Genomic DNA, 24727 nt, shown 5'->3' with positions numbered 1-24727 from the left:
AACCCTTGTCTCTCTGGGTAGTATTTACGTCAGATACTTCCAGTAGACCAGGTACTTCTACAGCACAGAAACCCATCTTTGGGCATCTCTCACTCTGCTATAGTTCACTAAACTAACACTGTTGCTTTAGAAAAGTCCTGACACAGCACTGCTAGTGAACAAGGATGATACTGGTCTTCATCTTGCCTCCAAAGCCATCACCATATAAAAACTATGAGTCTGTGAAAATTAGTCACGGAGGTTTTGCTGGTGAGTTTTATCTGAATCCAATATTTATATTGAGCAGAATTAAAGTCTGTTGAAGATCTCAGTGTTTCCTATGTTAATCACACAATTGATGATATGTAGTCACATTCAAAGAATTCCAGGTGCTCTTTGAGGGGAACAGGCATCCCTTTGCCTACTCCCCTAGCTGGTGCTCGTGGGCAAATACTGTTGTAAGAATCAGGTGGCAGTTTCCAACAGTGACATTTTCATTATATTTTGCCAGATAGCTTAATCTCCTATGAGATATGGTGATTATGTATTTTAAAATACTAAATGGTTTTCTTGTGTCCTTGTGGTATAATTTATTAAGGTGTAGTGTTATATAATATGTTGTAGATATTAAAATATGCACCCGGAAGAGTTTACCATACACAGATACTAATGAAACCATCACCACAGTAGAAATAGCAAACATTTCCATCGTGTGATAGGAAATGCTCCCTTGGGCCCTGTTTCTACTTTATCGCTTCTACTCTTACTCTAGGAGACATTGATTTGTTTTCATCAGCAGACTTGACTTTACATTTTCTAGACTCCTAAATAAACGGAATTTTCACAAGCATCTCATTTTGAGTGGGTAAGCTGGCTTCTTTTCCTCTGCAAAGAACTTATGATTTACCCGTGGTTTTGTATGGAACTATAGGGTTGTTTTTTTTTTTTTTAAATGTGGAGAACTCTATTGTTAAGGTGTACTCTAAACACATTTTGCAAATATATCCACCTGTTGACAAGTAATTGCTCTCAAGTTAAAGCTATGTCGACTCATATTGTTTCTTGGAGGGGACATAGAAAATTACCAAAGAAAAATAGAGGCCTAGGACTGGATTTTTGAATCACACAGTGTGGTGGGGTGGGGACATATTTTTACTTCTCAAGGAAACGAGACTCTCTTACAGTCTGTTGTAACATGTGTATGTATTCACTAACAATGTTTTCATAGTTCAAGTTTCTCAGCTTTTTGACCAACACCAGGTATTGTAGGTCTTTTCCATTTTCACCACTGTTGATAGCATGACACAGTATTTCTTATTATGACTTCATTTCTACTTTCATGATGTCATCAGTTTTGCCATTTATTAATCTTGTTTACGTTTAGATGAGTAGAGTTTTGGTTCATTCATTTAAATATCTATTGACATGCCAGCAACTCTTCTAGGACCCAGAAAAATTCAGAAGGCTCTCTCTCACAGTTAAAAGTGAAACTGAGTTTCTACACATACATTCAATAAAGATAACAAGAAACAAATGGAGTGTCTTGTTAGACTTTCTGTTGTTGTGAAGAGAGATCATGACCACAGCAACTCTTAGCAAACATTTACTTGAGGCTAGCTTACAGTTTCAGAGGCTTAGCCTGTTATCATCACGGTAGGGAGCATGCAGCATATAGGTAGAAATGGCGCTGGAGAAGGAGCTGAGAGTTCTACATCCTGATCTGCAGATAACAGGAAGTGAACTGAGTCACTTTGAGTGCAACTTGAGAATAGGAGACCTCAAAGCCCACCCCTACAGTGACACACTTCTTCCAACAAGATAACACCTCCTAAAAGTGCCACTCCCTTTGGGGGCTATTTTCTTTCAAAACACAGCAGGAGCAAGCAGGTATTCTCAGATCAATGAGGACACTGAATGGCAATGACATTTGAGTTAAATTAGGGATGAATAGAACTCTGACACATATAGAGACCACAAAGAAGGTAGTAATAATTATGAAAAAATATATTCATATGGGGAAATGATTCACTTTTAATTTGAGTGTGAGTTTAGGAAATAAAGGTTGCTACAGACCATTGGGGTCCTCTGGTACTGATCTACAGATATTTCCAGAGGTGGGGTGGGGTTTCCCCAAGCAAGAACACCTTTGTAGAAGAGCTACCCATCACTGCTCTTCTAATTCATTATCTTATACACAGTGATACTAAGTACACTAAACAAAAGTAGTCTAATTATCAATTGGATATATGACCACTTTGTTTTATTGGGAGGGATTCAAAGATAAGACAGTGTAAACTTTCAAATAAGCTAAGCACGTAGATGAGTCCTGCACCTATAAGAAGCTATAACCTACATAAGAAAAGTAGACTCTTGTCTCCCAAGCTTTCCAGGACTTACAGTCAGAAGAAATTAATTATAGCCCCTACTGTTCTGCGACAACACTTTAGAAGTAAAAGTCATGACTGAACTTTTACTTGTTGGGAGCAGTGAGACCCCAGATCCTGAATTTCTTGTAATCCCCTGATCTGAGTGCCTACAGCTGTTCTGAGCACGAGACCTTCAGGAGTTCCTGATGGCAGGAGAGTGGTTTCTGGTGGGTTTGGCTGGGGCGTGGCTATCTCTATATAATCTGCCCCTGAACACAATAAAGAGGGCATTCTTGGGGAATTCAAAAATGACCCGTGTCGCTGTCTCTCTGCCTGTGTGTGTCTGTGTATTTTAACCTCCAGCCCCCTTGCCCGAATCGCGGTAACCGGTTGCCAATGCTCAGAGTGCAGACACGGGGGCGTGGTGCATGGCATTTGCTTAAGACTTCTTAGTGAATGCGAGTTAATGTGGGTGGGGCTATGTTCTTTGTGACATTTCTGACCCTTCTTAGAAATACTTCAGTTCCTCATGTGCCATCAAACAAATGCCCATGATAAGATTAGCAGCAAACTGATAATACTCAAATATGTAAACATATGTACTCAAAAGTTTTTTGTGTTGCATACAGTGTGCATTTGTGGTCTCCAAAGGAAGTCAAAGACAGAGAAATTCATCAGGTTTGAGTATCTGGTGACATCAGAGATGTTTCCCCGTGGAATGGATGGATTTAGATAAAGAGTTATATGAGCAAAAAGAAGTTTGAGAAGAGGAGACAACAGAAAAACAAATGGGTATTGGATTTCTAGTGAAAAAAATACCAGGTTGATATGGTTGGTGTTCAGGATCAATACCATTGGTTGATTTCTTTAAACAAATGCACATCCATTGTTGTAAAGGGTACTGGAAAATGAAGTATGGAAACATTTGGTCAGGAAGAATATATATCCATAGCCAGTCATCCATTTACTATAATTCCTATTACCAAGAGAAGACAAGACTCAATGGCTTTGGGGAAGAGAATTCAGTACTCAGGGCATATAAAAATAGGCAGCATGATTCTATTGGCTCTTCTGTCTCAAAGTCTTCTTGTTCCGAAGGAGCAGAGCCATGGACACCAATGACAACTGCATCTTTAGAGTTGGGATGTCACTGAGGAATCCAGGATAAAGATTCAGCACTGTATACAGGAAAGCTAAAGTCACTGTGACACACTTAGCTGCCTGTGTGGCTCGGCCGCAGAAATGATTCAGCACTAGAGCAACTTAGGCTTTGCAGTTAGCATCTGTATTACCTAATGTTCTGTCGCTCTGATAAAATATCATGAGCAAAATCAACTTGAGAAGAGTTTATTTGGGCTTATAGTCCCAAGGAGCTAGAGACCCTTAATGCCAAGGAAGGGATAGCAACAGGGACAGAAAGCTGAGAGATGGCATTTTCATCAACACACCAGAAGCTGAGAGAGACAAACTGCCAAGTGCCAGGAAGCTATAAATTCTCAAAGCATTCCCCCAGTGATGTGCTTCATCCAGCAAGACTCCATGTCCTAAATGTCCCATGACAGTATTATCATCTGAGGATCAACACATTCAAATGCGTGAGCCTATGCGGGGCATAGCTCATTCAACTGTAATAGCATCCTAGTGGGCCCTTGCAAGCATCTTCCAGGCATGTGGTAGGCACATCCTTGAACATTAGACTGAGAAATTTAGATTCTCTAATGTGCACAATATTATAGAGCTGCTGACAAGCTTTGAATAGGAGAGTCAATTGAATAAGAGCTAGAGAGACCGACCTGGCCAATATAGAGAGAATGGAAGGAGAAGACTAGAGGCAGAATATTTGGAAAGTGTGAGAAAGGGGTTTCCCTATAGAGGGAAGAAAAGTGTGGAAACAGTGAATCTCGGAAGCCAAACTGACTCTGTTACCACTTAGTATAACCACGGGCCAAGAAGCAGGAGGAAGCGTTTCTTACCAGTGCCTGCTTTCTGCAAGTATTCAACTGCTCACGGCCATCAGTGTGAGAATAATAAAGTTGAGACAAGGGGAAATCACGAGTGAAAACACAGGCTGGAAGAAAAAAGTAAACCTGGAAGGAAGAAGTTGTGGAGAAGAATTGCATTTATGAGTTAGTGAGCAAAAGTCCCAAGTTACCTCAAATGAGGCTAAAAAGAACCCCACAACCTAACAAAATTCTAACATAAGAGCTTAAGAGACTTTGGCATCTTTCTTCCCTGTGATCCAGTGATAATTAGCCCTCTCTCATCCACCTTCTCTCTCCACCTGCTATGACGTCCTACCCATTGATGGATACCCAGAGCCCGTGACAGCCTGAGACATCAGCAAGGTTAATCCACACTCACATTCCCCACTTCAGTGTGTTAAGTTTTTTTTTTTCTTTTCATGACCTAAAAAAAAATTTTTTTTCCTCTTCTACTCTTGGCACTGTCTGACCAAGAAAACAAATGCTCTTGATTGCCTTTTGTGTCGTGGGGAATGTCTTTTAACAGTTTCATTTGTGTCAGCCTGGGCTGTGGGTGTGGGGACTGGCTTCTCCTATTCACACAGGAATTACAGGGCCATTCTCTGCCTTTCTCCCGCAGTCAGGGACTGACAGGTGGCGCCCGGAGCAGTGATTTGTTAGGAATTACTCTGTAGACAATGCGGACGCTGAGAGCACCTTCCCTTCTATTTCACGTTGTCATTACGTTTTGCTTACTATTTTATCTTGCAAAATCTGGCGATAGGAATTTCAGGTGGAAGATTAAACAATATTTGTCATAATAGACACAGATGCAGAGACGGTTCCTATTCTTTGCTCTGCCTGCAGCAACTTGTGTAGCTGCAAGGCTTTGGGTCTTGCAACATGGAGGAAACTAAACACAAAGTATTTAATTTGCTTCTTTAACTATTTCAAGACTACCTCCTTGAACATTTCAGCGGAACTTATTTTCAGGTAACCTTACTGATTTGATGTGTCAGAGACCGAACAAATGGCATGCCTCCCTCAGTCAGAATGCCGCAGCAGAATATAAAAGGGATATATCTTATGTTTTCCTACTTGATGTGGCTAACTAAGAAATACCTACAGAAGCTCAAGCGGGACAGAAATCTCAGAATGGAGGAGGGTAGGTGGATACAAAGTTGTCCCTAACTGAGGAGCAATTGACATTAGGGTGCTGCTGGGAAACTGAGAGGCAGTTTTCTCCAATGGAGTGGCCTGTCTAACATATTCCAGGGCAGGTCCAAGCCCAGAAGCAGTCTGTCAACACAGACCAGATTTGATTTCTTTTGTTGGGAGAGTGGGAGACAGACAGATAGACAGACAAACAGACGGAGAGAGACAGAGACACAAAGAGAGAGAGACAGAGTGAGACGGGGCTGGGTGGACAGAGACAGAACATGAAGATGGGTAAGTATGGAGGGAGGGAAAATCTCGAAGGAGATGAATGAGGGGATGAATAAGATCAAAATGAATTGTATAAAACTTTCAAAGAATAATAAATTTTAAGACATACTATCAAGAAAATGAACCTAGGTCTCCTGATTGCTTTACTCCATCCTCAGATACTGAGAGGAAGTCCTGAGAGTGGAGGATTTCAGGGCAGTTCCACCTCAGTTTCTCCACTCTGTGTCTGAAGTACATGGTGTCTTTATCATAGCCTCTCCCTTCGAGTTCCAAGAGACAACCATGAGCCATGTCAATCGCCCATATTGTTCTGGGAATCTCTTGGACTCCCAGGCCAGTACCTCAGAGAAACATTTCTCATATCTGCATGCCTAGTACATAGTCTATGACTCTTTTGGAAAACATTATGATGTCCTATGGTAATGGTGTGTGTATGTGTGTGTGTAACATGCATTTTTAGGCAAACATAAGTAATGTTTCCCAAGGACTTTTTCAAATACACTTAAAGTGTTATTTATCTGTGTTCCTCCCTCTGTCTCTCTCTCTCTCTCTCTCTCTCTCTCTCTCTCTCTCTCTCTCTCTCTCTCTCTCTCCTCTTGTCTCCCATTTTGTCCATGTCCCCCTTTGTAGAACCTGGGTCCTACTATCCTCTTTCTAGACTCTCACCACCATGGTCCTTTCTTATGTTTCCACTTTCTACAGTTCCTCCATATTATTTCCTTACACCTGAAGATCTGGAGCTAGGAGCTACGGAGAAGAGACAACTTAAGACATTTGTCTGTCTGGGTCTGGGGCTATTGTACTCAATATAATATTTTCTAGTCCCATCTGTTTACCTACAACTTTCAAGATTTCAAAGGACATTGAGGAACAGAGGAATCATAGGAGCCATGGGAACTAGATACCTTCTGCAAGATATTTTCTAAATACAGCAGGGAAGCTGCACCCATGAAATTTCACTGGCATATTGCCTGAGCAAGACCCGCATAATGACAACACCAGTTGACGTACCAATATGCATAGAGGAACCCTCATGAAGCCCCGCCTTAGGTCTAGAGTTACATAAATTAATTGCTACCAGAAGAGGAATAGTTGGTCTTCTCTAGGGACAACCCTCCTAATAGCTTTATCCAATCCAAGTAGCCAGACCTAAATACATAAAATTATAAGTACAATAAATGGTCTCAGTAGATTGGTTATAAACATATGTACACATGTGTGTGTCACAAATTTGAGCAGGTACAAGTGGTGCTGGAAGGGGAGAAAGAGAGTGGAAATGATATAAATACAGTACTCATGTATGAAATTATCAAAAACTAAAAAATTAAACCAAAAGTAAGAAAGAGAAAATCAACATAAGTAGTACTGGATGATAAAGCTGAAGTATTGTATTTTAATTGTAGCACAGGGTTGGGGAAATGGGTCAGGAAAGTGCCAGACTCCTAGAATTTAGATTCCTAGAATCCACATAAAACATGGATGCAGGGCTGTGAAAATGGTTATGTCCATAAAATACTGACTGTGCAAGCATGATGATCTTCAACTGGACCCTCCATATCAATATCAAAAGGCCAGGCATAGTGACACATGTTTGTAACCCCAGTTCTAGGGACAAGGACAGGAGGATCTCTGGGATTTCCTTGCCAGCGACTCTGGTCAAATCACTGAGCTCAAGTTCAATGAAAGACTCTGTCTCAAAAAATAGATATGGATTGAGGAAGACATTCCAAGTTCACATCTGGCCTCTGCTTGCATGCATACACACATGTACACATATGTGCATATGAGAGACACCCATATGAACATGTGCACACACTCAGCATCACAGTTGCCATCTCTTGACAAGTCAGTTCATCTCTGTGACCTTTGTCTTCTCTCCATCTCTAGGGGGAAGAAACACTTGCCTGATCGCTACACAGGGAACTAAAGTATCAGAACAGACAGAGGCATGAAGTGCTTTGGAACATTAGAAGTCTCTGCAAAGCAGTCCTGAAAATACCATTTTATCTAAGGTGAGAGTTGATCGTGATAAGCAGACTTCTAAAAACTTGTCTGGTACATGGTTGTGAAAGTTCATACTTGTCTATCAAAGGACAAGAGTTGTAGCGGTTTGAATGGGAATAACCCCCAGAGACTCCTGTATTTGAATATTTGGTTCATAGGGAGTGGTACTATTAGGAGGTGTGGCTTTGCTGGACTGGGTGTGACTTTGTTGGAGGAAATGTGTCCTGTCGTTGTGAGAGTGGGCTTTGAGGTTTCAGAAATTCAATCCAGATTACTGCCTGCTGACTGCAGATCTAAGTTAGGGTTAGGATTAGGGTTAGATCTAGACATAGAATTCTCAGCTCCTTCTCCAGCACCATGTCTGCCTGTTGCATTGCTTCCTTCCATAACAGTCTTTCTGATAACAGACTAAGCCTCTGAACTATAAGTCAGCCCCAGTCAAAGGTTTTCCTTTAATAAGAGTTGCTGTGGTCATGGTAGCTCTTAACAGCAATAAAACCCTAAGACAAGAGTGAAAAATTAAATTCCTTGTAGTAATTTTAAGGACCTCAGTTTTCATATTGGTGAAATAAGGATCATCAAAAGCAACTTTATTTTTTTCTGTTTTTTTTTTAACCTTAGATTTACAGGAACTCAAAAACTGAAGAGGATAATGTCTTTTATATTATGCTCCCCACAAAACTCCTAAATTTAGGTACAGTTAATATTCCTGAAGTAAAATAAAAAAGATGTTCAGATAGTTTATAGAGTCAATAAAAGAAATGAAGGAAAGAAGGAAGAAAGGAAGGAAGGAAAGATAGAAGGAAGGAAGGAAGGAAGGAAGGAAGGAAGGAAGGAAGGAAGGAAGGAAGAAACCACTGCTAACCTCTGATGTGGGATTCCCCTCTTTATGCTTTGAATAGGTTTTGTTGTCGTTCGTGAATAAAGAAGCTGCTTGGGCCTGAGACAGGGCAGAAATAGTCAGGCTGGGAGAGATGCAGCGAGAGAGTAGGCAGGGTTAGGGAGATGCCATGTAGCTGCCGAAGGAGACAGATTCTATAGGGTTGCAAAGGATTCAGATATCATTTTGGAATGTGACACACATGTTCATGATCTCACTGTGATGACCTCCTGCCCTGTGCACAGGTCAAGGTGATCAAACAAGACTCTAAATATGTGCAGTTTGTTGCATGTGCATCCACAAGCCTATGGAATGTTATTACAGTTGTAAGTGAAAAACATTAATGTAGCTATATGAGATTGTGGAGGAAGACCATTACAAGGCTTGCTTCCTTTGCAACTCTAAGACTTCTTTACCACTGTAGCGATATACAGGCTTCCTTTTTATTGATCTTTTGTTTACTAAACTCTGCTTTATTTTTCTGCTTATACCCATCCTAACACGTTATCATGTGTCTCTCACTTGACATTGATAATCTTATTAATTTTTTCTCTTGTTGCATATCAAATCCCCATACTTTGTGTGACTTACAGCAATGCATTGCTGTTTGCTATTATTTCTAAGTTTTGGGTGTGAGTTCTCAGCCCCACGGCATGCAAAACTGCAGCAGAGGGCTGGGTTCTGGGTAGCCTCTCCTGGAGCCAAGCATCACCTCAGCTCCTTCAGTTGATAGAAGAATTTAGCTCCTTGTGGTCATAGAACCGAAGTCTTTTTTGTTCTTGGCTCTCAGCTGAAAGTCACTTTCAGGTCCGCACCAAATGTCCCCTTTGAGGATAATTGACCACATGGTCTTTTTACTTGAAGTCAGCAGGAAAACAGCTATTGCTCTCGCTTATTCCTTTTAAGGACTTCCCTAATAACTCAGCCTGCCTATGGGGGGGGGGATGAGTTTTGAGTAACTCCAAGTCAACTAAATAGGAACCACAATAATAGCTAATAAATTCATTTACAGAGTGAGAAGGAATGGCTCGGTTAGCAAAGCATGCCCCCACCCCTGCCGCCAAGCACAAGGACCTGCATCCAGATCCTCAGCCTCCATGTAAAAATTCAGCATTGTGGGACATGTCTGTGACCCTAGTGCTGGGATGTGGAGGAATGAGACAGGCAGAGCCCTAGAGTTTACTGACCAACGAGTCTAGTTTGTCAGTGAGCCCTGAGCTCAGGGAGAGGTCAGGGGAGAGTGATAGAGAAATACACTGGGTGTCCACCTTGGACCTGTGCACATATACACATGTGCACACACATAAGCGTGCACTGCATATACTGCACACACACACACACGCAATCCGTCTTGCTATAAAATGGGACACAATCATGGCAGGGATATCCCTCTACATTCAAGCAGTGATCATAATGGCGCGTGTACCCCGAGTGGAAACTATGTACAACATCTTAGTATTCTACCTAGATCACATGAAACTGGGGCAAAATTTTACTCTAATTGATACAAACTTTTTCTTTATCTTTTCTGTCCAGCATGTCGGCCCTAAACATCCATTTTAGCTTTGCTGTTATCACTTTTGACAGTATGGGACTAGAATGAACACTTAAAAGATCCCAGAGAGCCGGGCGATGGTGGCACACGCCTTTAATCCCAGCACTCGGGAGGCAGAGGCAGGCGGATCTCTGTGAGTTCGAGACCAGCCTGGTCTACAGANGGTTGTGAGCCACCATGTGGTTGCTGGGAATTGAACTCAGGACCTCCGGAAGATCAGCCAGTGCTCTTAACCTCTGAGCCATCTCTCCAGCCCCCAGCAAGGGGCTTTCAATGTTGGAGGATGGGTAGGGTGATGTGGTGCAGGGGCTTCATATTTAAATATCTAAATGAAATTTATGATTATCTGTGTTCCTTCTTGGTTAGTCATCTGGAATCTTCTCTTGGCATACTCTGGCATTCTCTATGATGGTGTATCTTGGGATCTTAGTGCCTTGGACCAGTTTTTCTCCATCCTATCTCCTGAAAGTCACCTCTCTGCTGGCAACTTTCCCATTCTCTGTGTGCTCAGGCTTGTTATATCCTGCTTCTCTGCAGGTGCTAGGCCCCAGGAAATGAACACTCTGACTGATTCAGTTCCTATCCCTCTTTCCTTCAGAAAAATGGGTACGTGACTGTCAGTGAAATCAAAGCCAGTCTCAAGTGGGAGACGGAGCGAGCACGGCAAGTGTTGGTATGTGACAGGAGATGGCCTGGGGCCCAAAGAGCAGCTTTGCTCTGTTCCCTTCTACCCTGAAGCCTGCTACTTTAGCACCAGCAGGAAGCCCAGCATCTCTGTGGTAGCACTGAGAAGGCAGAGCTTCCTAAAGCTGGCCTCTTATCTTGATATGCAAACTTGCTACCAAGGGACCAATGAATACCCATTAGCTTTCCTGGACACATGAAACCTGGTGCTGGTCAGTCAAGACAGTGATATAGTTTGTACTGGAAATAATAGCATAGAGCAAGAATTGGTAACCACTAGCCGTGCGGTGGTAGCACACGCCTTTAATCCCAGCACTCGGGAGGCAGAGGCAGGCGGATCTCTGTGAGTTCGAGACCAGCCTGGTCTACAGAGCTAGTTCCAGGACAGAATCCAAAGCCACAGAGAAACCCTGTCTTGAAAAACCAAAAAAAAAAAATAAAAATTAAAAATTAAAAAAAAAAAAGATCCCAGAGGTATATTGAAGTGAGTCTTGGAAGCCGATGAGCCTGTTCTGTCTCTGTCTTTGGTGCTTCTGAATTGCTAGCAGAGGCATCCTGGCATGTGTGCCATGAATCCAGCTGAGAGGATAATGCATATATAAATAAGAAGGAGTACCATGGAAAGCCAGAATTGAACATTAACACCAAACCAGTAGTGGAGTGAAGAGCTAAAGACCAGGTTTGGTTGAGAATTAGTGACTCCAACTTAGCTAGAAAGGCTTACCAAGAAAACCCTGCGTTATTCAGAATTACTCCACAGAGCAACTTCCAAAGAGGCTCCACACCTGGACACATCATGGCACTGCACAGGTAATGTCAGCACAGCCAGACAAATACCTGACTGGCCGATGTACATGGGCATTCAGAGCTGGCGCTACAGTGTGGAGGTGGCGGCCAGAATAGGTAACATGAAAAGAATATCTAAGCCTTTTACAAAACAAAACAAAAGAGACAAGGTATGGGGGCTGAGTAAAGTGAGGTTTCAATGGGGGAACTGTTAGCTTAGGAATTCAACTACTCAGAACAAAAGCCTAGGCATAGTCACTCAAAAAAAGGCTGGGTTGTCTCAGTGTATGGGTGCACCCCTCGCGGTCCTGAGTTCCTTGCTTGTGCTCTCTCTCCTTCTGCTTCTGATTTGGACCTTGATATTTCAGTCCGGTGCTCCATTGTGGGTCTCTGTCTCTGTCTCCTTTCATCGCCTGATGAAGGTTAATATTCAGGAGGAAGCCTATATGATTTTCTTTGGGTTCTCCTTCTTATTTAGCTTCTCAAAGAACCTGAATTATAGGCTCAATGTCCTTTATTTATGGCTAGAAACCAAATATGAGTGAGTACATCCCATGTTCCTCTTTTTGGGTCTGGCTAACCTCCACTCAGGATGGTGTTTTCTATTTCCATCCATTTGCCTGCAAACTTCAAGAATTCCTTGTTTTTTACTGCTGAGTAGTACTCTGAGTAGTACTCTGAGTAGTACACTGAGACAATGGGGATGTTCTATCAGGAACTCACCAAGGCCAACTGGCCTGGGTCTGAAAAAGCCCGGGTTAAAACCGGTCTCACTGAACATAGTGGACAATGAGGATTACTGAGACCTCAAGAACAATGGCAATGGGTTTTTGATCCTACTGTACCTATTGGTTTCGTAGGAGCCTAGGCAGTTTCATGGATGCTCACCTTACTAGACCTGGATGGAGGTGGGTGGCCCTTGGACTTCCCACAGGGCAGGGAACCCTGACTGCTCTTTGGGCTGACGAGGGAGGGAGACTTGATTGGGGGAGGGGGAGGGAAAGGGGAGGCGGCGGTGGGGAAGAGACAGAAATTTTTAATAAATAAATAAATAAAAATTAAAAAAAAAAAGAGCGATGGACTATGACATCCCATAAAAAAAAAAAAAGGCTGGGTTGTATTACAGTAACAACAGCAACAACAAAACTGGAAATCTTCCCCACCGACACTTAATTCCGTGTGGTCATAGTCATCTGTTAGGATGTGAGTAGGAAATATCCCCCTCAGTCTATGTGTTGGTTCCCAGATGGAGGTGATGTTTTATGAAGCTGTAGAACTTATTAGAGAGTGGGGCCTCATGGGTAAACGTAGGGCAGTAGGAGCAGGTGATTTAAGTTTGTTTGTTTGTTGTGTTGTTGAGATGGAAGTCAAGGCCTCTGCATGCTTTGATTTAATGTCCCATCCCCCACGGGGCGGGCCTTTGAAGGCCATACCCACTGGTTTCCCATCATGCTCTCTGCTTCCCCCATCTGCTGCATCATTATCAGTTTTCAGTCTTCACTGTTGTTGTTTTTAAATAAAACAACCATTTTTTATTTTACATACCAATCTCATTTCCCTCTCCCTCCACTCCTTCCTATCCTCCCCCTCTGCCCCCACCCCATCCTCTCCTCAGAAGGGTGAGGCTTTCCATGGGGAGTCAACAAAGTCTGTCAGACCACTTGAGGCAGGCCAAGGCCCTCCCCCATGTATCTAGGCTGAGCAAGGTAATCCCTCCATAGAGAATGGGCTCCAGAAAGCCAGTTCACACACTAGGGATAAATGCTGGTGCCACTTCTATACACACCCCCACTGCCATCAGCAGAGCTGTCAATCAGGCCTTCCTGGCTGTGAAGGACCGAGATGCTCAGAAACCAGGAGCCAAAAGTCAGTCTTGCCTTTCTTCCCATGAGCTATTTGTCACAAATTTTTGGACACAGTAAAACAAAAGCATCTGCCACATGACTTTCCTAAAGCAGCCATCCTCCTGCAGCCAGTCAGTAGTTTTTGCTACATTGGCTCCTTTCGCCTACTGCTGACCCATCTGGGGTAAACATCCTCCTTGAGGCTGACGGACACCATCAGAGTGATGGAGGCACCTTTGGGCCACATTGTTGTCTGAAGGCAGTTACATGGCCATCTGTGAAATCAGGGCATTATAATCCCTGTAAGTCTTAGTTTTCTTAGTTAAGAGGGATAATAGTATCAAATGTGGTTTTATTACAAGGATTTAGGGAGTGAATACACTTTATGTATGTTCTGTATATAGTAGACATTTGGTAACAGGTGCCCATTACTACCAAGGCACAAAACTTGGAACCAAGTAATCATCCCAGGGTCGCATTATGGGTGAGGGTGGTGGGTGGCTGTGGTCATAGGCCGCTCTTCATCCCAGCATTTCACTCTTGCTTGTGTTATTAGCCTGTGTATGAATTCCATGGCTATACCGTTTCCTTTCCCATTGGATTTGCCGTCCTCACACCTCCTAGGTCTCACTGAAGATGACAGCTCTACAAAGCCCTCCCCACTCCCACAGACAGGGTTGTTGCTTGCCTCCTCTGTTAGTAGAGTTAAAATAAAAGCAGCTACTGTTTACACTGCTTACGGAGTCCCTACAGCACTGCACTAGGGACATGACCCAGATTGGTTTACAAAGATATATTGACTTTCCTCTGGGACAAACACTGCCTCACTTGGGAGAGCTGTAATCGTGAACAAGATGACATGCTTGCCTTTGTGGGAGCTGCATTCCAGGGTAATTTGCACAATTGTGAATGGAACTAGGATTGAACACACACACACACACACACACACACACACACACACATGATTAGTCAAGTTAAACTATTTGCTGATAGTTCCATGACTGAAAACCATTAATCGTGAACACCAGACCCACCTAATCCCAGGGTATTCTCTACTAATGTTGGGTGACATGTCCTGTGGGTTCTACAAACCCTTTGGGGTAAATCTCACTAATAGAACAAAGCATATAAATCATCAAGAAGTAATTATACTCTTTTCTAAAGTCTTTCCGATGAAACCGTGAGCTTTTCAGGGGCAGGATCAATGTTCGACATGGAACTTAATAAAATTGATGACCATCTGTGACTAAAGTTCTCAAGATGGTCCAGAGCCGAGGAACTGAGCCAGCAGGCTAGTTTTTAAGTCCAGTACAGATAGGGAATGAGTTAGGGAGGCGTCAGCAAGAGGAGGTGAGCTCCAGGAAGGCCAGCAAATGAGGCTGTCACCAGGCAGCATGCTTTGTGCCAAATGGTGAAGCAATCAAAAGAAAAGTCTGTGAATTTTTCTGTCTTTTATTTTTACGCTCACATTTTACAGCTCCCCTCTTCTCAGGCAGGCTGAGCTACTTAAATAGAAAATAGTGATAAGAACAAATGGATCCGGAAGAGAAGAAAAGCCAATAAGAAGTGAAGTCATTTAAGTAGCCAAAATCCTATGGAAAGGAGGAGAAAGAAGGCATCCTAGAAGCTGAAGTTTGAGCACACAGGAAGCCTTTCCTGTATGCCACTTCTAGATGTCCAGGTATCTCTGTACCCAGTGGGTAACGTATGCATGATTTATCCAGCAGTGCACGGGCATCATCTGACAGTGATTAGAATGAATTGTGTAATTTTTCCCCAGCTCTACAATAATTGACATTATCAGGGAGGTCTGAAAGTAGCCACAGTGGGAGTTTTCAAATACAGGAAGTTGCCTACTATTGTTTCAATTTAAGAGAGGCAATCATTAAATGTTTACCAGCAGACTATTATATTCACACACATATAAATATCTATTGACAAACATACAAATGTAACATGCATATACATGTGTGTGTATATATCTGAATGCGTTGTGTATAAATTTAAATACTATTTCTTGATATAGGATTCCCCCTGTATGCTATGAATATGTTTTATTACCGTTGGTTTTTAAAGAAGCTGTTTCGGCCAATGACTTAGTAAAGTCAGGTGGGAAATCCAAACCGAGACATAGAGAGAAAGTAGTGGAGTCAGAAGATGCCGTGTGGCTGCCGAAGGAGAAAGATGCCAGCCGCCAGCCAGAACCTTCAGGTAGGCCACAGCCTCATGGTGATACACAGAATAATAGAAATGGGTTGATTTAAGGTATAAGAGTTAGCTAGTAATATGCCTAAGCTATTGTCCAAACAGTGTTGTAATTAGTATAGTTTTTGTGTTATTATTTGGGGGGACCAAGGAATGAACGTGTAGCCTCTGTCTACAGTTTTTTTTTTCTTTAGATAGGGTCTTACTTTGTTACAGGCTTGTCCTGACTTTTGATTCTCCTGTTTTAGCCTCCCAAGTACATGCACCACCAAACACAGCTACATAGTTTGTTGTAAATGGTATTTCATATTAATTCTATAAGTATGTGTTAATTTCCCAGTTTATCAATTTGTATTGCTATCTTTTTCTTTACTTAAAAGACCTCTTTGTGTGATATAAAGACAATTATTTTTTCAAAGGTTTGAATAATTACAATGTAGTAGATAGATAGATTATAATGTATATGAAAATAGTAGATTAAGTAAATATCAACCAACCATTACAAGTTGTATGTTTAGCGTGAATACATAATTGTAAGAAATCCTGCGCCTCTGTAAGCGAATGATAAACTTATTATGGAGGTGGGGTGGGGGTAGGGGAGCTCAGTGGGTTAAGAGCACTTGCTTTGAAAATGCCCCCAAATCTCCAGTTCCACAGGAAAGCTAGGCGTGGGCTGCCATTTCTGTAAGCCCAGTGCGGTCCTTGGTCGCCAGCCTGATCAAATGACAAGCTTCGGTTTCAGACAAGGCAGAGGTCCATAGAGTAGGACTCTGGTGTATTTCTCTGGCCTCTGAATGGGAGTAGAACATGGGTGTGCACAGACACACGCATGATCAGTGAGTGCGATAGTCATGTTTTCATATCCTTCCTCTTGCTTTTCAGTTCTAGAATTCGAATCCAGGACACTGAGCATGGCAATCAAGCATCCGGCACCGAGCTACATTCCCACCCTCAAGGTTTTATTCTTTCACAAGTAGTCAATAGTGCCCAGGCCTCTACCTTGCTTAGACTTTTGTATGTTTAAGGCAGAGACGCGTGACCTGGTTGGCCCTGAGCTGCCACTGAGTACGTAAATGTCAGAGCCAGGTCTTTATGACTGTCTTTAATGACTTGTCAACACAAGCAATTAGCTTGAGCTCCAGTGACTCCCAACAACGGGAGAAAGCTCCTAGCAAATACCAGGGTGGGAGGAGAAAACTCAGCTCCGACTCAGGGCTTAATACCTGCCAGATGTAATCCCTTCTCTGCAGTGACAGAGCTAATGAGTGGATTGCAGGATTTTACACTTCACCTCTGATGCTTTAAACACCTCCGATAATAATAGAAATACATTTATACAGTGCTTTATAGGGGCTGGCTCATTTAATCCTCACATCAGTGCGAGAAAGAATTATTAGCCCTGCTGTACAGCTGTGGAAACAGACGCTTGAGGAGATCAAATGGCGGGCCTGAAATCACACAGCTGGTATCCGAGACGGTCTAACTGCACCCGAGCGCTTACTTTACCAGTGGCTGATAGAGGCTGTAACAAAAGCCTGCCTTTTACGCCGAGTGGGATTTGGTATCAATACAGGCACAGTGAATCAATTCAGGGAGAGGCAATCTCCAACCCATGCCAAAATAGACTGAGGTGCACTCCCCAATCTACACACAGCACACCTCAAGTCAGACCTAGTTATCAAACGCCAGATCAGAGAGATTCAAATGGTCTTCACAGAGATACACAAATTAGCTTAAATAACTTCAAATTTTGCCAACCTGCAGTTTCATTTTATAGCTAATAAACCACTCACATTAGGAGAATAAAACCTAGGGTGAGCTCTTAAACATTGGGCAAGCAGTTGGCTGGAGTCACGCCCCAGAAGTGGCCAGCTCTGCTTCCACACATGACCTGTGGCTTAGCTTCTAGTAACACGACCTAGATCGAGTGAAAGAGGTGTGTTCCAAAGGCCAGCCACATCTGCCTGTTTTATGGATTACCTTTAACAAATTAATGGTCACAATAATGACAGAGAAGAATTCATACTTCTGAACAAATTTTGCTCAACAGTGTCAAAGTCTTCTCGACAGTTCAGTTCCAACTATTTGACATTTTTCTTCCTGCCCCTCCCTTCCTGCAGGGCTTTGAAAGACATAGATTAGGCATTGGATGTGAGAGGGAGACACTTTCCTCCATCCCTGCCCACTCTATCCTGTTAAGGTGAAACACAAATGCTCCCATTAGCAATGGAGTGGATTGAGGCTGTCAGGCAGATCAATGTAATACGGTTTCACACCTTGTCCATTTTGAGTTACTAAGTGGGAACTCCCAAGAAGCAACTCCATGGAAGGAGAACGCAGGTGCTTTGATGCCATGCCAAAGACTACATTTTTATAAAATGGGCTTTGCGTGGCAAATCCAGGAAGCAGACTCTCTTGCCATCCTAGAAACAAAACAAAACCATCTAGTATGTAGCCTCACAAAAGCGATGCATACTTGAGTCAGATTTCGCTCATGTTCTCCGGAGGCATCTTCAATCACAAACTTAGTCAGGCATGCAGCCTATTCTAAGAGGATCTAAGGAGTTTGCTAACCACAGTGAGATTGTCTTTCCAACTTCTCCTGTGGCTGCAGCTTTAGAAGCCTGCAACACACAGCGACATTACAGGTTTCTTCTCTTCTGAAATAATTCTCCCACAGTCCTTCTGAAACTTGTTGACGTAGGGCTAGGTGAGATCTACTCAAGTATAAAGGAAAACACCACCCGATTTAAAATACTTCTCTCCCGCGGAAAGGAAGTGTTTATAAAGGCGTGCGTAAGAAGGTTGGAAACAATAAAACGCAGAGGGAAGAAACATTGAAACTGACAAAGTTGGTGAACCTAGAACTCATCATTCAGACTGGTTATGAACTCTCACGGGTAGCTTGTGCAGGAATGGTGCTTGAAAGAACAGTATTTGTGTGCCAGGCTTTTTCTTTTGGGCCACCAACCAGCTCCCAAATCATGACATAGAGACTTCTTATTAGTTATGAATGCTCGGCTTTGGCTTAGGCTTGTTTCTTGCTAGTTTTTTTTTTTTTTTTTTTTTTTTTTTAGATTTTCAAGACAGGGTTTCTCCGTAGCCTTTGGTTCCTATCCTGGAACTAGCTCTTGTAGACCAGACTGGCCTCGAACTCTCAGAGATCCGCCCGCCTCTGCCTCCCGAGTGCTGGAGTACTGGGATTAAAGGCGTGCGCCTTCGGTTTCTCTTTATCTCCATGTTGCCTCGGGGCTTTTTACCTTTTCTTTCTCTGAGTCCTGCTTCTTCTTCCATGTCTGGCAGGCTGGCGGGTGCCTGGCTTGTCCCGGGCATTTCTTTCTCTTTCTCCTTCATTCTCTTCTCCTTCTCATTTTTTTTTCTTTTTTTCCCTGAGCCTAAATTCCTCCTCCTATTTATTCTCTCTGCCTGCCAGCCCTGCTTTTCCTTCTTCTGCCTTGCTATTGGCCATTCAGCGTTTTATTAGACAATCAGGTATCTCAGGCAGGTAAGGGGAAACAGCAACACATCTTTTCATAATGAAACAAATACAGCATAAACAAATGTAACACACCTTTACACAGTTAAAATAATATTCCACAGCATCAACAAATCTAACACATCTTTGCATAGTTAAATATTTCACAGTATATTTGTGGCAAATCAGATGCTACCTTTGCTCATTTTAACTTTGAAAAGAGGTCCACACTAGCCCTCCATGGACAGTTTCCATCTTTACTGGAAAAATTCTACAAAACTTTCCACCAGATGACTTTAGAATTATTGTGTTATGTGCAAAATGAGAGTTTGTTCTGCTCAAAGTCAATTTTGAAAAAAAAAGTCAACATCTAAACTTTAATTAAGAGTACAGAGATAAATCTGTGGCAAATTGCTGTTCAATAAAGATTCCACAAACGTTTAGTGAAGAAAATTAATTTCTTTAATAAGTAGCCCTAGGGCAACTGGACAACAGAAGAAAATGAAGCTGGAAGTCTGCTTCATGGAATATGTAAAATTAACTCAAATGGATAAACTAACTTGCCAATAATTTCTTTTTTATGATATCAAAACAGACCCAAAGAAATAATAAGAATAAATTTGATTTAATTAGAATTTTAAACTTTTGGGTAAGAAAGGAAGTCATCAAGAAAATGCAAAGACAACCCTACGTAGTCATAGAGTATCATTGCAAATGATTTCCCTGGCAAAGGGACTAGTATCCCATATATCTGAAGAACTCTCCCAATCAGTAATAAAAGACAAGCCAGCTAGAAACTTGAAAAAGAGTTAAGCAGCTGTCTATTCAGAGAAAGTAGACAAATAACAATCAAAAACATCTCAGAAGATGTTTAAACTCATTAATCTTTTGGAGAATAAAAACAAAAGACACAGTAAGATATTACTTCATGCTGATTAGGATTATAGCATTTAAAAATGAAAACTGTCAAGCATTGATTAGAATATCGCAGAGAATTTAGACAACAATGAGGACACTTAGAGAGACGTACATAGATCTAATCTACATGAGAAGTAGAAAAAGACAAGATCTCCTGAGTAAATTGGGGGAGGGATAGAAGGGAGGGGAGAGGCAGGGAGGGAAGCAGAGAAAAATGTAGAGCTCAATAAAAATCAATAAAGAAAAAAAGAATATTTGAAGTCTCAGGTTTGTTTGTGGGAGTTTAATAAAGAGCATCCATTGTGGGAAACAATCATACTATTTTACATAAATTATAAAATATGCCACTGATACAATAGTGGCACAAATATTATGGGAGTAACCAAATATTTTCTGATTGGATTTAAAATCCTCTCTACAAAAGGGAACTCATAGCTAATACTGTTAAGTAGGTCAGAAACCTAAGACTGGTTAGGCCATAGGCTCTGGGAGAGAGCATATTCTTTATATTCTTTTTTGGGGTGTGTGTGTTCAAGACAGAGCTTCACAGTCCTAGAACTCCCTCTGTAGACCAGGCTGGCATCAAACTCACAGAGATCCACATGCCTCTGCCTCCAAAGTGCTGGGATTAAAGGTGTGTGGCTTTTTATTACTATTATAGTTATTATGTATACAGTGTTCTTCCTACACATATGCCTGCACACCAGAAGAGGGCACCAGATTTCATTATAGATAGTTGTGAGCCATCATGTGGTTGCTGGAAATTGAACTCAGGACCTCTGGAAGAGCAGCCAGTGCTCTTAACCTTTAAATCAACTCTTTAGCCCACACATATTCTATTATTCTGCTAAATGAACATAGTAAAAATTGATCACCAAGTTCTTACTTATCTTTATACCAATAGATTGGTACATCCTTCAACCTTCATCATAGAGGCTCCTTTTTGCAGTACATAGTGATTAATACAGAGGCCTATAATGTCAACGTGCAGAGAATATGAAGTTGTGGAGTGCTGGGCTCTAAATAGTATTATCTTTATCCTATCCCCTCCTCCCAAGGCTGGGGGGTTATCACAGAAGAGGGCACGGAAACACAACAAGAGTCAGAAATAGTGGCTGTCTTCAGTGAAACACTATTTGCTGGACTTTACAGGGCCATTGCCCATGTGATCTCACAGCAGTTTTGACTAAAGGTACAGCACCTGAACAAGATCAAGCTAGACAAAAATCTCAGGATGGATGGGGGAAGGGCTCATGAAATCCTACTCGTGGTTGAGGAAAATCGGGTTCCTTACGGGATGTGGCCCCTGAGAAGTTACCCATGCTCCAGTAAGTGACCTATAACTATGCATATACTAACCACATTAAGTAGACTCAGTTGTTTTTTTTTTAAAGAGCACAAGAAATGAGAACAACACTACCAGATGGCTTTCCAAAGAATTTTTACACAAATCAGCGCAACATTGCCCACAGTTTTGACATATTTGAAGGTTCTGTACTTATTAATGACTTAATAATTCAGGGAAAAATCACGGCCAAATATCACTGGCACTATAACCAAGAGGCTCCAGACTGTCATCATTGAAGCTTCAGTGGGAGAGATATAAATCCTCGTGTTTTTGATAATGTTCCCCTGAAATGAGTTTAAAGGGACACTCTGGTCTTACAGCACAGCACAGAACTGTCTTTAGGATGAGCCCCAGCCTGGGCCCTCCAGAAGGAAGGCTCGGGAGCAATGTGACAAGGCCTTCACACTGTATGTCTTTTCCTACTCCTTACTCATTTTTAAGAGGATTGATTTTATTTTTAACTATATGTACATGTGTAGGTGTATGTGAGTGTATGTGCATTGAGTGCAGGAACCTACAGAGGCCAGAAGAGGATACGTGACACCCTAGCGCTAGAGTTATAGACAATGGTGAGCTACGCAGCATGGATTCTGGGTGCTAAACTGATGTCCTTTCCAAGTTCGGCACACACTCTTACCACTGAGTCACCTCTTCAGCTCCCTATCTCTTATTCTTTTTGTACGTATTTTAATTTTGAGATTAGAATTACATAATCTCACCCCTTCTCTTTCCTTCCTGAAACCCTCCCATAAATCCCTCCTTGTGCTTTTAAACTCATGGTTTATTCTTTTATTAATTGTTGTTACATACAGGTGTGTGTGTGTGTGTGTGTGTGTGTGTGTGTGTGTGTGTGTGTATGTGTTCCTCAACAAATAGGTCCAGCCTGCTCCGTCCATATAACATTACTTGTGTATATGTTTACAGGGCTGCCCATTTGGTATTAGATTACCAATGTACTTTTTCCTGGGGTAGACTATGTCTCCCGCTCTCAGTGTTCTTTACTGGCCTGCAGTCATCTTCTGGGATTTACCCACCCATATTCACATGTCTATTGTTGTCCTTGGTAGACTGTTTAGGCAGTCATGTGGTAAAACTTTATGGGTGTAGTTTCTGTTATTACTAGGAGACACAATCAATTGCTGCTAAGTCCCTTACCAGGAGATTCCATAGACAACCTAAGACTTCCCCCACAAAAGCAAAACATATCTGGTCATGCATGTGTGACTTTACATTAGCAGTGCCCTAACTACTTGGCGCTGTCTGCTTGATAGTCTACACAGCCATGACTCCACACAAGAGAACCCCGAATGTTAAGATACAAGGGCCTGGCAACTCCGGGCTTTGGTGGAAAGTTTGTCCACAGAAAGCAATCCGCATGGAAGCTAATATTTAGGTTTAGGCAGTTCTGAATCTGACAAGTTCAGTCTGATGGGAGGAAACACATCAGCAGGCTATATAGTAGTCTAAAGGTTTAATAGTTCAGGCAACTAGGAAATGTGAGCTTCTGGGGGCTGCCGAGTCATCGGAGGACCCCACATTTCAGCACGTTCAGGTCTCACCTTGGCATTCTTCACCCTCGGCCTGGAGAATATGCCGCGGTGATTTCAAGCAAAGCCTCAAATTCCAGTCCTGATGAAAGTGGCAATATTCATTTTGAATTATGTTTGCAAAAGGCTGGCGGCGAAATAGAAGAGGGTAGGAAAGGTGAAGGAAAGTGGTGATGTCATTCAGAGTGGAGGGATTTTTGCATAATAGAATTTTCTCTCTGTAGGGCGTTGTGGAGAGTGACATTTCAAAAGAGCACAGCTCCTGCGGAAGTCCATCAAACGAGGTGGGGTTAGACCTGAGAATGTCATGGACAAAACTAATAACCACACAGCAAAGCCAAACAATGCCTACAGCGACATCTCAGTGTTCTCTTTGAGTCCTGTGGGCAGAGCCGGAGTCCAAGTCCAAGGGACAAAATCATATTAGCAGATAAATGTTGGCAAAATTATATATATGCACACACACACACACACACACACACACACACACACACCTTAATTCAACTCTAGTTCATACAGGTGAGTGGAGATACTTTGGGTAATGTGGACCAGAGCCCACCATGGTTGGCCTCTTCCTTTCACTTCTGCCCTGAGTTTCTTTGAAACCCTAAGGCATGTGGAATGTATTTTACTAAATCATTCTAGAACTAAAGTTTAAATTTCCTGTATGAGAAAAGAGAGGCATAGAAAGGCTAAACACATGTGTAGGCTTCTCAGCGTGTTTGTACTGAGATAAGGTGTCAGTCTGTCAGTCCTGACCCTTACTTCCACAGCATTTATTTCCTGTCATACTTTAGAGCCCTTGGCAAAACCAAACAGATAAAATAAATTCTGGTTATGCAATCTAACAGATAAAATAAATTCTGGTTATGCAATCTAGTGATGTGAGTTCCAATGTCAATGCCACCATTAACTTGTGTGACACTGAAAACCAGTGCCCCTCTCTTAGCTGCAGGGTCCTCACTGGCAGTCCCGATGGGTTTCAGGTAAATTCACATTGGGAGATGACCATGTAAACAGAGTCTTTACTTCTGAGCTATGTTCTTAGAAGGCAGAACAAGACTTCTGTTCTCTTTTGCTTTCACCTTTCACCTCCCACTCTAAGTTGTGATTTTATTTCTTTTATATCCACACAGTTGTGATCCTGATTTGTTATATTTGTTAGCATAAGACAGGCTGGTTGCTATGATAAATCCACTCCAATACTTTAGAAGCTTAATAAAATGCATCCGGCATACTTCTGGTCTGTCTGTCTTTCCACTCTGCATCACCATCCCTGCACATCATGCATTCTTCTACTAGATCTCTGCATGCATTCTTGGATAGAACAGGGTGGTGGTATACAAGGCTTCAGGGTATAGTCCAAAACCACTTACATGGCATGTCCCTAGAGAGACACAATGGGGCTGAAAAGTACAGCTCCAACAGAAATTGAATTATGGCAAGAGAGATGCAGGCATGGCCACCTTACAAGACACATTATCGATCAACCATTGAGAGTGATGATGTAAACATATCTTGTCAAAAAGAGGTGGTTCTTTGTAAACATAACTACAGAGATTAGAGGAACAGGGTCATCTTAATTTTCCTACTTACATATGTTCACATAATACCAAGTCTTATCTGTTCCGAAGATAATAAAAAGTCCTGCGCAGAGTAAATGCTTCAGGGGGAAGAAAATAAACATGATTTTTATGTCTATTTGGATCTGTCACTTTTTTTCTGTGTA

This window comes from Alexandromys fortis, unplaced genomic scaffold (assembly GCF_014885135.2).
Source record: "Alexandromys fortis isolate MF-2015 unplaced genomic scaffold, M_Fortis_MF-2015_v1.1 scaffold_10, whole genome shotgun sequence".
Classification (NCBI taxonomy): Eukaryota; Metazoa; Chordata; class Mammalia; order Rodentia; family Cricetidae; genus Alexandromys; species Alexandromys fortis.
Note: the sequence above shows the minus strand (reverse complement) of the source record.